This window comes from Panthera pardus, unplaced genomic scaffold (assembly GCF_024362965.1).
Source record: "Panthera pardus isolate Hobbes unplaced genomic scaffold, ASM2436296v1 HiC_scaffold_21, whole genome shotgun sequence".
NCBI classification, from domain to species: domain Eukaryota; kingdom Metazoa; phylum Chordata; class Mammalia; order Carnivora; family Felidae; genus Panthera; species Panthera pardus.
The window spans coordinates 31,994,858-32,011,006 of NW_026526777.1; the positions used below are offsets into that span (position 1 = coordinate 31,994,858).

Sequence of the window (16,149 nt, forward strand, 5' to 3'; positions counted from 1 at the left end):
TAAGCAAGAAAAAAAACCCACCTCGAAGTGGGTAGGAGGTGTTGAGGGTGGATCATAAAAAAAAAAAAAAAAAAAAAAGCATAGATTGAACAAAGATGTAAATACGTAAATAAATTTAACTCAATCCTAAATTTTAAAAGGGGAAAAAAAAAAGTATATACTACAGTAAGTTCTTTTTATAAAAAAACAAAGTAACACTTTTTCTTGGTAAATTTTTTAATTTTTTTTTTAACGTTTATTTATTTTTGAGACAGAGAGAGACAGAGCATGAACAGGGGAGGGGCAGAGAGAGAGGGAGACACAGAATCTGAAATAGGCTCCAGGCTCTGAGCTGTCAGCACAGGGCCCGATGCAGGGCTCAAATTCACGGAACGTGAGATCATGACCTGAGCCGAAGTCGGACGCTTAACCGACCAAGCCACCCAGGCGCCCCTTTCTTGGTAAATTTAAAGTATACACATACTATCACCAAAGTCTAGATTTTCAAGTCCAAACTTATTTTTTTCATACATCCCTTAATATATTTTTCTTAACACATTTTTTTAACAAATCTACCTGAAGTTGCCTTTATGGTAATCCTGAGTCAATTCTGACATTCGTTCCTGATGGATTTATGACCAACTAAGAACCAAGTAAAAAGATATCAAAGCACTATAGCTTTTATCGCTATTAAAATCAAACTCTGAAAACATAAAGGTACAAGTAACTCTTTACAATCACATTACGGGAGAGTAGAAGGCCAATCTTCTTAGTAAGTATGCAAGGCCTTTCATAATGCAGTATCTGGGTATCATTCCAGGCTCATTTTTTATGTGCTTCTTCATCAATTCATGAATACACAGTACATCTTTGGTACTCTTGGCATAGGCCTTTTTGTAAGTCCTTTATATGCTTTTAAAAATAATTATTGACATTGTGATTGTTGGGTTTTTTTTTTTAACTTTCAGCAATGAAAGCTATGAAAAGCTACTAAATAAAATGTATCTATTTTGAAGTGGAACAATTTTTCTCTATGGCAGCATCTGATGGCCTCATATCAAACAATAACCCTCATCAATTCCCACTTAGTAATTATTCTTAAGAGAGGACTAATTTCCAGTATTAAGCTAGTTATTTCTTATTTAACTCCATTCAATATTTTCTTCATGAGAGGATGGTTAGAACATCAAAACAGGATTCATCTGACAAATATGCAGTCAGCACTTTTTATGGGCAGAGAGAAGTTGCTCCCCCTTTACAAAAAGCCACACCCACTTAACTTGAACTAGGAATGGCCTTGCCCCTAAGGAAGGGAAATATAAGGATACCTAGTAAACATTTAGTAAATCAGCCTCAGATCAATTTAATCCGACTGCTGGCCCATTTTAACTTCAAGTCCTAATTCCAGGAACTCAGACCCTTCTTCCTTGTTGCCTGAGCCTCTAACTTGTGCCTAATTGCCAAACTTCCCTCTGTCTCTACTCCTTAATTCCTCCTCACTTCCATCAACCTCACGTCTGGCATACCCCTGTTTTTCCTAGTCCTGGTTCCCATGTCATCCTATTCTGAGATCTTTCAGAATGCAGAATCCAAACCCAGACTCGTGCACTAGATCACTGAACACCTCAACATTTACCACTTACAGATCAGACCTTTAATTTATATCACATAGTAAGACCTTCCTCACACTATGCCCTACAGGCCTTACAGGGACATGTGCCTGGCATCCAGCACAGACTTCCCTGAAACCAATTACTCAATTGTTCTGGACATTCTTTCATTCTAGGATCTGCCCAGACTTTCTGTCCCATATCATCACTGGGATGCAGGCATCTGCCATTCCCTGAATGGCCAGTTGTGACAAAAATGGTCCTAAGTCCTGCAGGAAACACAAATATGTACAGGACATGATTCACACCTTCCAGATACTTACATTCCAGGAAGGAAGCTAAGATAAGTAACTACAGGGAGAGTCAATAGGTACTAAAAGCTTAAAGAAGCAAAAGAAAGATTTCTTTATATCCTCTGTATAATATCAGAGCAAAGCCTTAAAGGATGAAGATTATTTTAATATACTGAGATTGAATAGCTGGAATGTAGAAAATAGACACTAAAAGAAGTGAGAAAAGCGTATTAAAGCAATAAAGCCACACAGGTACAAAATGTATCCAAAAAAAAAGGTAAATGGTCAGATGTGACCAAACTATAAAAGAGTATAAAGAAGTGAATCTAGACAGATAGGTCAGGGTCAGTCTGAAAGCGGTTCCAATGTAGAGCCATTAAAAATAGTTGAGCCAGGCAATATGATACAGTATTTGGTCACTGCCTGCTCCCATATTCTGTAATTAATAAAAACTGAAATATTTTTAAAAGCATAAAGCTAGATCTTGCTTATTTTTTTACTCACCCCCAGCTACCTACCAACAACCTCCGAATTTCTCGTTCTTCAATCAGTGAATTGGTGGGACCCAGTAGGAAAATGGGGAGAATAATAAAGGAACAAATAGAAAAAGAACCATTAAGTGAACAGAAGCATAGACTCTTTCATCTTACAAATGCTGGAGAACCCCAGAGATCAAATGGTCTGTCCCTCTGCTTTCTGACAAGTATGCCTTCCAAGTTCAGAGAAACCTCACCTCACTGTGAAACTAAGTTTAACACCAAATCCTATCCAATCAACTGGATTGTCTTCTGAACAGCATATGCAAATACCCTACAAAATTCACACAAAAAAAAAAAAGAAAAGAAAAGAAAAGAAAAGAAAAATGGGCATTCAGGTCTTACTGTAGAAACACTGGCATTCAAAAGATGACAACTCAACACATGAACAAAAATGGCCTAGGAAAGGGAGCACTGCCTGTTCAGGGACCACACACCGCGAGACATGAGTCCCAACGTATCCTAACTCAACATCGTCAGTGCCTCGTTAGAGCCCAGGCTCCATTTATATTATCTGAACCATTCAGCACACTACCAATGCTCTCTCCTAAACCAGACATTCAACTCTTAAACTGAGTTCTTTGAGTATTAATTCAGCTCACACAAAGAATCAGACTCTGTGCTTGGCATTTGAAAAGATATAAAAATGAACCTGAACTTAATCCAGGACTTCAATACCTTCTTTGTCAAGCTGCCTCTTCTTACTATATGAAAAAAGAAGGGGGCAGAAATGGTCATAAACAAAAAGGGCCTGGATTGATTGATAAACTACAAATCAAGAAAAAGGTGTTAAAGAAAAACACTGATAGAAAGTAGTTTTTAAATGACCAAGCAGGTTTTGTTGAATAAAGAACACAACTTGCATGCAAAGATCGGTATCTAATGACAAGAAGGGAAGTTAGAAGCGACTCAAGCATCAGACACTTGTTATCAATGGAAATAAGACAGTCATGGAAAAAGGAACAGGTTACTCATCATGATGTTCTTGAACACTTTCCAGCGTGGCTGGATAGGCAAGGCAGGAGAGCTCAGTGCAGCCAAGCCCAGGAACAGGACTGAAAACCACAGGAAGGACTGAGGTAGTGGTCACTGGAGGCAAAATCTCTGAGCGCAGGCAAAGGGTTTTTGCCCTGAAGCAGAAAGCAAACCATCTCAGAGGTAAGGGAAGTGGTAAGCTTTCACACCTAGCTGAGAGAAATACTGTAGAAATGCCAAAAATGGTGAGAACAGCCTACGCTATAAGCAGTACATTAACAAGGGACCATTTGTCGGGATAGAAGAACACTAGACCTGCTATGTTCTTTCACTTGCTTAAAGTGAAGTTTTCTCTCCTGCAACTAGTATACTAGTAAACTATATATTTATTTATAAATATATACTATTTATTTACAAAATATTTAGACTTTATCTAGTTGATTCTAATTGCTTTGTAAGCATCATTTTAGTAACACCCATCCACCATTTGAGCTGAGACATGGGCACCCATGCTAGAACAGCCTAATCATTAGATACAATCTGTGCCAAGCGGCTGCACACCCCAAGCCAGAAATGCTAGCGGTGGGAATGGGCTCTCATTATAAACAAAAGTTTTCTCCATTAAAAAAATATTTTTTACAAAGACCACGTGGCATTTCTCAGTGTGGCCTGAGGAACACCTGCCTTACTTATTGTAAATGTAGGTTCCCATCACAGTCTTTTTAAAGTAATCTCTACACCCAACATGGGGCTCAAACTCACAACCCCGAGAGCAAGAGTCCCATGCCCTACTGAGTGAGCCAGCCAGGTGCCCCTCAACTTGTTTTTAAATGTCAGTGCTTGTACTTATCAAATCAGAATCTCCAGACACAGACATTCTGAGGACTACAGTTTGAAAAACATAGTCATAGGACAAATGCTTTGAGAATATAACTTGTCTTGGTAGTAGCAAAAAAGTCACCCATATATTCGTAAACAACTCTAAATATTTTGTAAATTACCTTCAATATACAAATAGATGTAACTATTTCAAGAAATCATGAAATAAATCCTTTAGGATTCATTTGATTAATCTCTAATCATTCTGCTTTGTAAAGCAGAACTTTCACTGAAATAGGAAACACATATAATAAACAAATTGAGAACCAACTTCTAAGAGACAGACATGACTACAGAAATAAAGGAAACAGAACCAATCATGTTCTCTGAACCACAGCAAGAGAAGAAACTAGAGGGAGACACTGCCAGTGGCACTGCCCAACATTTTGGGCTTATATACAAGAAGCAATAGGGGCATCCAAGTTATCTTCAATATACCAAGATGACAAACAACATGAAGGCTGGCTTTTATGAATCAAGGTGTCTAATATAATGAAATACGTGTTTACGAAATATTGATCAAACAACTACTCATGAACTTTCTGGCCTTTACTCTCCTATCTACTGCCTCTAAGCGCTCCTTCCTAGGAGTAGCCTCCACATCTCTTCAGGGAGACAGCAATCCTGTTGTTCCTCACTTTAGATGCAAAAGAAATACTTCACCCCTGCACCATCAGGCAGGGGTGATTCACTCAAATATTCGCTGACTTAAATCATGGCCCTGATAGGGGCAATCAGAGGTACAATGTCATCACCCCATCAGCAAGTCTTTATTGAGCACGTACCATGAACAGAGCAATATTTTGTTAAATCAGGAGGAGTGAAAAAAAAAAAAAAAAAGAAGAAATCATGCGCCTACTATTGAAAACATTACAAAGGTAACACAAGGCAATATTGACTGTTATGGAATCAAGCACAGCATGGATTAGCAAGTTTACATCCTTAGGTTTTAGTTTATTTTCACAATAAATGAAAAGGTCAGCTTACACAATTTATAAGTTTCCTTCCAGTTCTGAGAACATCTGATGTAGTGAATCATGCACTTAAGGTCTCCTAAGGGGAAGCACAGGATGATAATGGTGAATGGAAAACCTGATTTTAGAAGAGCTGTTTAATGGCAGCACTAGGATACTAACTACAGATTACATATGTACACGATAATGTGGGTGTCTTTATCTCTTAGGTACAATTTCTTTTTTTTTTATTTATTTATTTTGAGAGAGAGAAACAGAGCACATGAGCAGGGGAGGGGCAGGGAGAGAGGGAGAGAGAGAATCCCTAGCAGGCTCTGTTCTGTTAGTACAGAGCCCAATGTGGGGCTCAAACTCACAAACTGTGATATCATGACCTAAGCTGAAGTCAAAGAGAGGATGCTCAACCAACTGGGCCACCCAGGCGCCCCAACTCTTAGGTACAATTTCTGCACAAACTTAAAATATTCTCTTCAAAACAGAAAGGTCAGAAATCTAAAAACCTGTACAGTAATGAATCTAAAAGAAAAAGTATAGATCTTGCTTATTAAACCTTAAGTGTAAGAGTAACTGGTGTCCTTAAAAGAGTACCAGAGACTCATACAGAGACACCCAGTAAGAACACCATGTGACAGAGGCAGAGATTTCAGTGATATCTGTCTAAAGCCAAGGAACTTCAAGGGATGCCGCCAACACCCAAAGCTAAGAAAAGGCATGGACCGTCTTCTCCCTAGAGCCTTCACAGACAGCATGGCCCTATGCACACCTTGATTCCTAATATCCGACCTTCAGAACTATGAAAGAATAAAATTCTGTTGTACTAAGCCACTCAGTTTGTGGTAATTTGTTGGGGCCGCCCTAGGAAACTAATATAGGTGTTAAGAGCCAGGGTCCAGAGCATACAGTTCCTGGACCACGGCAGTCACAGTATGGTTCTGGGGGCCCCCAAAACAGCAGTATCTTCCTTATTGTGGCTGTGTCTTCGTTAGGATGGCGACGGTGCGCTGTCCCACTGGCAGCCTTACGATCAGGGATGAGGCAGCAACTCCCTTGGTGGCCTGGTAATGGGAAACCTTGCTGGAAGCTCAAACTCCACCCCTAGCCCCTGCCCTGCAACCATCAAATACTATTAAATACAATGTCATGAATTCCTTCCTACTTATAAAAACAGAGAATGATTACAGGAGTGATAGGAGAACTGCCTGATAAAATACAACTCTTCATCAACAGCTGGTATTTTAAACACTCAAGGTCATAAAATGATAAAGCCATGTTGAAAACAACATGACATTTAACAATGAAAATATTTATCAAATGTAGAAACTTTATTAAAACTTTAAATGTATGTTGAAAGTTGTTAAAAATGCCAGTTTTTACTGAGTACGTTCCCTGCCATACTATTCTTAATGTGTTCTAACACCAGACTGTAAAGAAAACAAAAGTGAATTTGTACGTTGCCATAAGAAACTGAGAATAAAATATCAATTGTCTCCCATAAATTAAACCATCAATAAGCATCCTTTCTGTATATCTTTCAACTAACTTGTATTTGTTAAATAAAAAACCATGCCTATAAAGTGTTTGCAATAAGGGCATGTCATTTTCCTAAAACAAATTACCTATTGTCCAGTTCTGGTGTCCTTACAACAGTATGCAAACAGATCACATTACTTTACTGTATGGTCCACCAGTTAGATATAAAAAGCAATGGAAAGTTTGCAATCCCTTTCATTTTAGAAGTACAACAACTTTTCATAAACATATCTGTTCAATTTTCCCAATCCTAATGTAGTAGAGGATATGTGGCTTTGTTATGGTTACAACCACAACAAAAATTACAGTAATCTGCCAGGTAAATATGAGAATATGAGGAAAATATTCTCACGATAACAAAAAGCAAAACTGTAAGACTACCAGAAAGAATATTTTTAATTTTGCCATTTCCAATTAGTATTTAAGGATCGTTTTGCAACTCCCATTTTTCATTATCCAAAATATAACCCCCCCCCCCAAGCCTCTTGTGTTTTTTCCTGCCTGAGGAACCAAGGATTAATGCCTTCTCCCCATACTCCAAAAAACATAAAAACATTCTCAAACACGGGAACCAGTAAATTATGAATATGGAAATCACAGAGCAGAGAGGAAGAAGAATTCAAGCAGAGAACACAGAACAGACAGCAGACCTAAGGCACAGTGGGCAACAGGGCCTGTCATCAGAAGAAACTGAGAACAGCAGATGCGTTTCCTACCACTGAAGGTCCTAAAAACAGAAATAGGTGAAATGAAACTAACACTTAGAGCCTACTATCATACCTTTACAAAGATGTTTTCATTTATTCCTCAAAGCAATCTTACCTGAGCTGAGAAAACTGGAGTCCCAACCAATCAAGTAATTCAACCAAGGTCATAGAGTAAGAGGCAAACCCAGGCTTAGTCTTTTTCACATGACGGTAAACACAGAAAATGATCAGTATTTGTGTAGCAGGGTTGGATAAAGGGAAGAGGCTCCTTGTAGCTGGTGGCAACCAGCCTGGAAGTTCCGAATGCCCCAGGCCCTACCTGGCTACCCGGAGAGACAAATACTCTGGCACACCCAGAACTCACTCCTGGCTAGGGCTAGGAAACTCCACTGAGTGATGTCAAAGCCATTGCATTTTCCATTCCATTCTCTGGCTTCTCAGCAGCTGCACCCAGGTCAGCCTACAGCCAATTCTTAAAACAAAGGGAGGAGGTATCCCACACACAACCCAAGCCACATACACCCTGACTTCAGGCCCTCTCCAGTAATTTTTTTAAACTGGGAGAAAGTCTTTTATAAAAGACTACATCAATTTTTTCTAAACAACAACAACAACAAAAAGACGAAGAAGAAGAAATCTGCCCACTGTCTTGCTCATGCCAGAAATTCCCCCTAAAAGTAACAGAAGCAGTCATTCCAATCAGCCTAAAATAAAAACTATGAGTTAAAGAAACACACCAAAATACATTTATATTAAAGTGTTATCTGTCAATCAAGCAAAGATTAAATATATGACATCAGATTCCATCTTGGTTTAGTAAGAGAGAAGCTAGAGAGGAGCACATTCATTCAGTGTCACAGGATAGGTGTGGGGACCCCAAGAGGCAAAGAATGATAGAAAACTTTGAAAAAGCAGATAAATGTTAAAAGAGGTTCTAAGACTTATGAAGTCTGAGATGAAACACAAAATTGGGGTATGAATAACTGGGCATTATTCTGAGGAGACTGGGAAAGATCAAGAGATTGTCGCAAGCATTCAAGAACCAAAAAAGGCTATGAAATACTCCTGTGGAAAATACACATCAAGCCAAACATCAAAGGTCTAGAATCTTATTTAAATCTTTGGTATTATCTTCTAGAGCTGGGGTGGGCCTCCAGCCTATTTGTGCAAATAAAACTTTACTGGAACACAGCCAATGACAGAGACCATACAGCTCACAAAGTCAAAAACATTTACTCTCTTGTCCTTTAGAAAGTTTACAAACCCCTGTTCTATACAAAAGCAGCCTGGAATGAGAAAGTTACCCTTAACTACTCACTTACACTGATTATCAACAGAAGACCCATAGCAAGATTTACAGAAAGGTCTATCTCCATTAAGTAACAGTATTTCTAAATTTTTACAGACCAATTAAATAAGTTCCATTCACTTATACCCTGTTCTGATTAACACCGTGGATAGCTATTACAAAACAGTTCATTGTGTAAGCTCATTATATAAATAATACGGCAGAGCTGTTACTTTGACAAATGTTACAGTTTTCCTGCTCAAGAAAAATAAGAAATGTTTCTCCCCTGGGCAGCTCAGTCAGTTAAGCATTTAACTTTTGATTTCGGCTCAGGCCACGATCTCATGGTTCATGAGTTCCAGACCTTGAGTCAGGCTCTGTGCTGGCAGTGCAGAGCCTGCTTGGATTCTCTCTCTCCGTCTCTCTGCCCTTCCCATGCTCTCTCTCGTGCTTTCTCTCTCTCTCTTGCTTTCTCTCTCTCTCTCTCTCAAAATAATAAACTAAAAAAAAGAAAAAAGAAAGAAATGTTTCATGATCATCTATCTGCCATCCTTATTCTCACTGCTCACTAAAAACCATGAAACACATTCTCTGTTTTCATCAGAATGAAAAAATATTTTATGAAGATATGTAACATGCGGTGGTAATCAAATTATTACTCATCAAAAGAAGAACCAGTAGTTTGGAAGTTTTCTAAGAGTGAATTGTTATACATTAGTTTTACACACGTGAAAAAATTCTCAACTGCCATTTTATCCTGCAAATAAACATATTTCATTACAATTATATAACCAAATGTTATCGGGGAGCCTGAGTAGCTCAGTCGGTTAAGCGTTTGACTACGGCTCAGTTCATGACCTCATGGTCTGTGAGTTCGAGCCCTACATCGGGCTCTGTGTTGACAGCTCACAGCCTGGAGCCTGCTCTGATTCCGTGTCTCCCTCTCTTTCTCTGCTCTTTCCCTGCTCGCGCTCTGTCTCTCTCAAAAATGAAATAAAAACATAAACAAAAAAAATTATAACCAAATGTAATTTGCCTATATTCCCTACAAAAATGAGGGGAGGAGGAATTAAACTGAAACACTCAAAAATATGAAGAAACACTTCTTAAAGCATCTAGCAATATATTTATGAAAATGTCAATAAAGTAATTGCGGATAAAGCAGTTCAGAGAAACAATAATCACATACGTCATTTCCAAGACATCCTCAAGCATTACACTAAGTATATTACCATGTTTTATATATAATGTACTAACTAAAATTCCACCCACAAAACTCTAGAGCAAATACCTGAAAGGACAAATATTTTAATTGAAGGAAACCAGGAATGTAGACAAGAGGGCTGCTTTGTGTAACTGCAGCTACAGTGCAAATTTTTTAAATACCAAAACCTATTAAAAAAAAAAAAAAATCAAAGGAAACAAACCTGAAAGGAGTTTTGCAACTTATTATCTAATTAAACAACTTCTTTTCCAAAACTGCATTTAATCACCATTCTCTCTTTTCAGATACCCTGAATGGTGGCTACCTTAGTAACACTACAGAGATACATTTTAAAACATGAGACAGTTTGGTTCTAGAAACTCTGTAGACGTCTCTAATGATATCTCAGACCACATCTTTATGGAGGGGAAAAAAAGGAAATCTACATTTCAGTAAGGGCACACTAGTTGAGAAGAAAAGAGCACCTGAATGTTTGCAATAAATCAGAGCTCAAAACTTTCTATTGTAACCAGCAGGAAGATGAAGGGGAGGGAAGCGTGAGATTAAATACTTACATACACAAACTATAACCGCGTTTTCAGTCATTTAAAACGACAATTCTGATTTTTACAATTTGGGTACGTTATTAAGTTGGCCTTAAATCTCCCCTCCTCCACCAGTATGTTGCCATCATACCAGACGTGCTTTCCTCATTCTTGGAGTAAGTGCTGTTTTATTGCACTGGAAAAGAGCTCTTGAAATTGTCCAGCCAGGAAAATGCCTAAGTGGGAAAAGGAATGGAGGGTGCTACAGGTATGATCTTCATAAACGAGCCTGAATAGTAGTCCCGAGTATAGAATAAAACTGCACTGAAGTTACGCTCTTTCCTTTTTAAATTGATACAGATTTTTAACCGTGGAAAGATTCCAAAGTAATTGTGGAAAAGTTTAACAGTTTAGATTCTGACATTCCCTGGTTTTCGTTTACAGGTAATTTCAGAGTAAAACTCCGTGAGTCTACCTGGACATTTAGTTTGATCACCTTCGTTTCTTATCAACTATAAAGCTTCAATCGCGGTGGTGAGTCCAAGATGCAGCTCAATTATGAAACGAGACGTACACGACGGGTCAGAGAAAATTGGAACTTCCTCTCCTTTATTCTTACGTATCTATTTCTCATCCCACAGACTGGGAACCCTCCACCAGCAGACATCCTTCCAGGAGGAACTTTCTCTCCCTCCTCCGAGCCCAGGGCTGGGGTAGGAAGTACCCGCCCTCCCGAGCGGGGAACCGCGGTGTCCTCGCCGCTTATTGGCTGTGGAAGCCGTCAGTGCCGCAGAGGGCGGGGCCTCCCGGCAGAGAGCAGAATCTCAGGCCCGCACCTCTCCGAGGGTCCGTGGGCTTCCCAGCCCAGAGAAAGCAGCCAGCCTCCACTAGGGGTTCCTTCCCCTTTTTTATTTTGCGAGCCCTCCTCTCTCAACGTCCCCATACAGTTTCTGCCCGTTTGACTCCTCCACGAGGCAATTTTCTCTAAGCTCCAACATCTCTTCCCCACCCCAACAAGCTCCCAGTCTAGGACCAAACAGAAGATGCTGTGGTTTGGGGAGTTAAGCAAGCTGTGGACTGCATCTCCCGAGGATAGCAGAGAATTCCTTCCTCTGTAAATGATAACTGTTTAAGTTTTATGTTAACTGTTTTAAGTGCATTGGCCTTCGGCAAGCATTAAAGCCAAGAAAACTCGGCACCTCTTGAGTAAGAGTTGCCACTTTCAAAGTATTACAGGGTTCATTGTATCTCCTGTTTAACTATCCACCGTTTTCAGTGTTTTGTCCGGTTGTCCCTAATACTAGGTCATACCTGCAACAGCTCAAGCTCCTGTACAAAATAAGTTTATCATACATACATTCTGTACTTTATCCTATAGAGCAACCTGGCGAGAGACACAGCTATCGCCTGCAAGGAGTGTGCATACTTCTTGAAACTACAAACTCTTTGGAGGAAGAATTAGACACAGTGGTTCTGTTATGATGGATACATGATGTTCTACAAACTACACGCATTTGATTTTTTTCAACAGCATCTTTATGATCAGCAGAGGAGGAAAATCATTTCATTTTTGTAATGTGTTTCAGACTTTCAGTTCCATCACCAGAACTGCCTCATGATGGGAGCCTATCTTATTGTAAAATAAATACAGTTTTAGTATTTATCCCTAACAAGGACTACAGCTACGAGAGAACACGATTTATCTATTTGATACATCATTTCCCAAGGCCTACAGCATACAGGAAAGAGACAAGAAGGTTCTTCAGATCTCACTGCAGCATCTGCTAGGTTGTGTTGCTTCCTGACACCGTCCTTGGGTAATGTGGCCAACTCATTTTTCTTTTGGGGGGTGCCCTTCGCCTCTCTAGCCTTGGCCTCAATTCTCTATTTCTTTTCCATTACCACGATTACCAGCAAAGTTCTCTATTGCCTTGCAATCTCTCTCACATTTGCTAATCCTGACAGGGTCCCACTAAAGCCCGTTCTCCAACAGGTCCGCCGTCCTCTCTCTACTTCTCAAGCCACTTCAGCTTCTCGCTTAGCTGCACGGCTCCCACCACCCACTGCCTCCAGTGAACTTCACTCCTCTAAATCTGGCTGCTGCCGAATCCTGACAGCTGGACTTAACCAATCGGCGAGGGATAAATAACCGCCGCCGCCAATGAGCGGCAGCCGGGGGATGGGAGGCGGGACTTCGCCTAAGTTCCTCGGGTCCTGAAACCAAAGACCTGTTGCCGCCGCCGCCGTGGCCGCGGAGTTTCTTAGTTACCGCGGCGCCCACGGCGGCCGAGGCCGCCAGAGCCCCCGCCGGGCACAAAGCTCCTGCCGCCCGCTCCCGCCACTGCCAACGAACTGGACTGAAACCCCCACCCAGCCCGAACGCGGCGCGCCCCGCCCCACCTCCCCCGGCGGGGGGATCCCGGAGGCCGCCCCGCGCCCTCCCGACCTCCCCCCCACCCCTCCCGGCTCCGCAGGCGGTCCCACCCGGCCGGGGCCGCCCGAGACCCCGGCAGCCACTCACCAGGAAGTTGGGAGTTTTCCGTTCTCCTGCCCGCGAGGGACCCGGGGCGTGCGGGCGGGCGGCTCGGCCAGGCGGCGCCGCGGAAAGGCCCGCTGGGCCGGGGGCTGTAGCTGCGAGGCCGGGAGCCGATCGCCACCTCCCGCCGCGCCGCCCCCGCGGACGCTGCAGGCGCGGGCCCCCACCCTGCGCAAGGAGAGGCGCGTCCCGAGTGCGAGCCTAGCGGCGGCCCATCCTCCCGAGACTCCCGCTCCTCCTCCCGCGGCCGCCGCTGTCAGGAGTGTAAACATCCCGGCATCCCCGAGGAGAGGGGCGGGGCGGGCGCCGGCCCCTCCCCGCGCCCCGAGTCCCGCGCCGCAGGTCCCGCCGGCTGCGCGCCCCGGCCTCCCGCTCTCCTCCTCTAGGCGCCGTGCACCCCGCCGCTTCCCCGCTGGAGCCGAAGCCGTCGGAGGGGGCCCCTCTGGCGTGTGGCTCCCTGTTGTCAGGCCTGGCGGGATGGGCGGGGGGTGTCCATCTGCCCCCTCCCCCCCCCCCCCCCCCCCCCGCCCCGAGCCCCCTTCCCTTACTTGGAGCCAACTTCCCTCTGGGCCGGGTCGGCTGCTTTTTGAGAACTTGTCTTTTATCCATTTATGTTCAAATTATCCCACTTGCAAGCAGTAAGCCGAACCGGTGACGTCCCCTTTCTTCTGGATCACAGCGTTTTGATCCCATCCTCTTTCACTAGGTGGTTTAAACTGACTTTGCGCTAAGCACACCTTACATTAAAGAGGCCTAGCTTAGAGAACAATGGCTTTTAGGACATGTCTGAAAGGTGAACGAGGTGGTTTTGTATTGGGAATCTTTGGCGGGGGGCGGGGGGGGGGGGGGAAGAGTGGGGGGGGAGGATATACCAGAACCCTAGTACAGGAACTGCAAAAGGCTTTACTACTTCGATAACTGGACACGTATTACTGGGAGACGACAGCTAGGAGGCAGTATGGAGTCAACCACACTTTGATTCTAATCTCAGTTCAGGGATTATTAACTTTGTGACCTGGCCTCAAGTTATTTTACCTCTCCCGGGTATCAGTCTCTTTGTATAACGAGAATAGTAATAATACTCATCTCTAGGATTACGGTTAGAAATGAGATAAGCAAAGTGCTTAAATACAAGAGCCTAACATGTAAGTACTCATTAAGTAGTTGTTACTGCCCTTAGGTCTTTCACTAGTTGGACTTACCTACCAAAGGGTAGAGAGCCAAGAATGAGTAGATTATAGCTCAAATACTTCAAAAGTTAACGCTATGTAGTTAATATTTGGAAAGTTTATTTTTAGCAAAAAATAATAATAAAGATCTCAAGAAAAGATGTTGATTCGATTGGCTCAAGAAGTAATAATAAATATACTAGGCACTGTTCTAAGTAATGAAGATACAATACTTACCAAGATACAAAGTCCCTGCTATCATGGAGCTTATATTGTAGCAGAAAGGCAATAATAATAATCAAAAGCCAGTAAATACATACTATGTCAGATGGTGATTCACACAAAAATGAAGCAGGATAAAGACACGGACAGGGAGCATGCTGTTTGAAATATACTTATGTGGGAAGGCCTCTGACATTAGAGCAGAGACCTGATGGAAGTGAGAAAATGAGCCATGAACAGCAAATGCAAAGATCCTGGGTAGAAGTGGGCTTGGCATGTTTGAGGAATAACCCAGAGGTAAGCATAGCTAGAATCCAGTGAACCAAGGGAAAATACTAGCAGATGAGATCAGAAGAGGGGGTAGGTACAGGAAGGGGCAAAATATAGAACCTTGTGAAGTTTTAGAATTTATTCTGAATGAAGTGGAGAGCCATTGGAGGGGTGACCAAATCAGACTCAGTTTAGGAGAGAATAGCTGCACTTTGGGAATAGACTGCAGAGTCAGAACAACTAGAAGAGGAGACTATTCCAATGGCCAGGTAAAAGATATTGATGACTTAGACCATTGTAGTAATAACAATGGTCAGATTCCAGATATATTTCTAAGATGCACCGGTTATATTTATAAGATGCAGCCAACAAGACTGGCCAGTGGGTTGGATGGGGGGTAAAAAAGGAGGCAAAGATGAAGCCAATGAAGTTGGTATTTGAACCAGATCATTCTGCCACATCACACCAAATTAAAATCAGTCAAATAAGAACAGTGTCACTTGAGTCATACATAGGCAGGAAATAGTCAAACTTTTGCAGGAAAAATAATCAGATATTGCCCAGGTAAAGACACTTCAACCTTCCTACAGGAAGTAGGATTAAAGCTTGGGGGGAGGGGAGCTTTTTGTGTGTGTTTTACTATCTTTTGCACTATCTTTTAAAAAGTGTAGATAGATTGTTAGATAATAAAACATCCCACTTGAAATAAATTTCAGATTCATCTACAGACCAGATATTTCATTGGTGTGAAGAAAATGCATACACCTTATGAACACGGATAAGCAAATAAAATGAGCTCAGGAAGCCCTTGTAGTCACAAAGACTTTGTCTAGGAAATATCCTATTAGTGGCTACAAGGTGTCCAAAGTATTGAGATCATCTGTGTGTGTCCTATTCCTTCACTTGAAAAGACAATAAAGTTACAGCTATGTAGTAGTAACAACCTTTCAAAGGTTGTTAAGACTGTCAGACCTGAATCCACTGCACTTTCTCCTTGTGACTTTTTATCACCTTATGTGGAGGTATGGGAGGGCTGCCCACGCCACCCGCCCCTGGCGTGGAGCAAATGCTAATGGAAAAAAACGAGAGATCTGGCCAAGGGGGCTCCTCTAGCCCCACAGAGCAGAGTTCTGCTTCTATTCATCTCCCACGCAACCTTAATCCAAAAATTCTGTTTGGATCCACGAAACACCCTGATTGTAATCCTTTACCTAATTACCTAATGAACTATGTTTATACCTAATTACCATGTAATACATGCCATTAACTATCAGGTTAACTTTGCTGTGAATGATATTTGATTATTATACCTAAAGCCTGTCAGTTTATGCCGAGTCTTCATATTTTATTATTCGTATAGCTTTGCTGGCCCCCCATAATTAAACATAAAAATTAAAAGTAGCATTGATTACCAAAACCATTTTTATCCATA

General features: G+C 41.8%; 1 protein-coding gene across 1 annotated transcript in view; it reads right to left on the reverse strand.

The window, feature by feature from the left end:
• Positions 1 to 13,341, reverse strand: part of NEK7 (NIMA related kinase 7) — a 158,649-nt gene extending 145,308 nt beyond the window's left edge. The window contains exon 1 of the mRNA XM_019430626.2: positions 13,042 to 13,341. The gene's annotated coding sequence lies outside the window, so the exon portion shown is untranslated. The remainder of the gene's footprint in view (positions 1 to 13,041) is intronic.
• Positions 13,342 to 16,149: the final 2,808 nt, after the last annotated feature.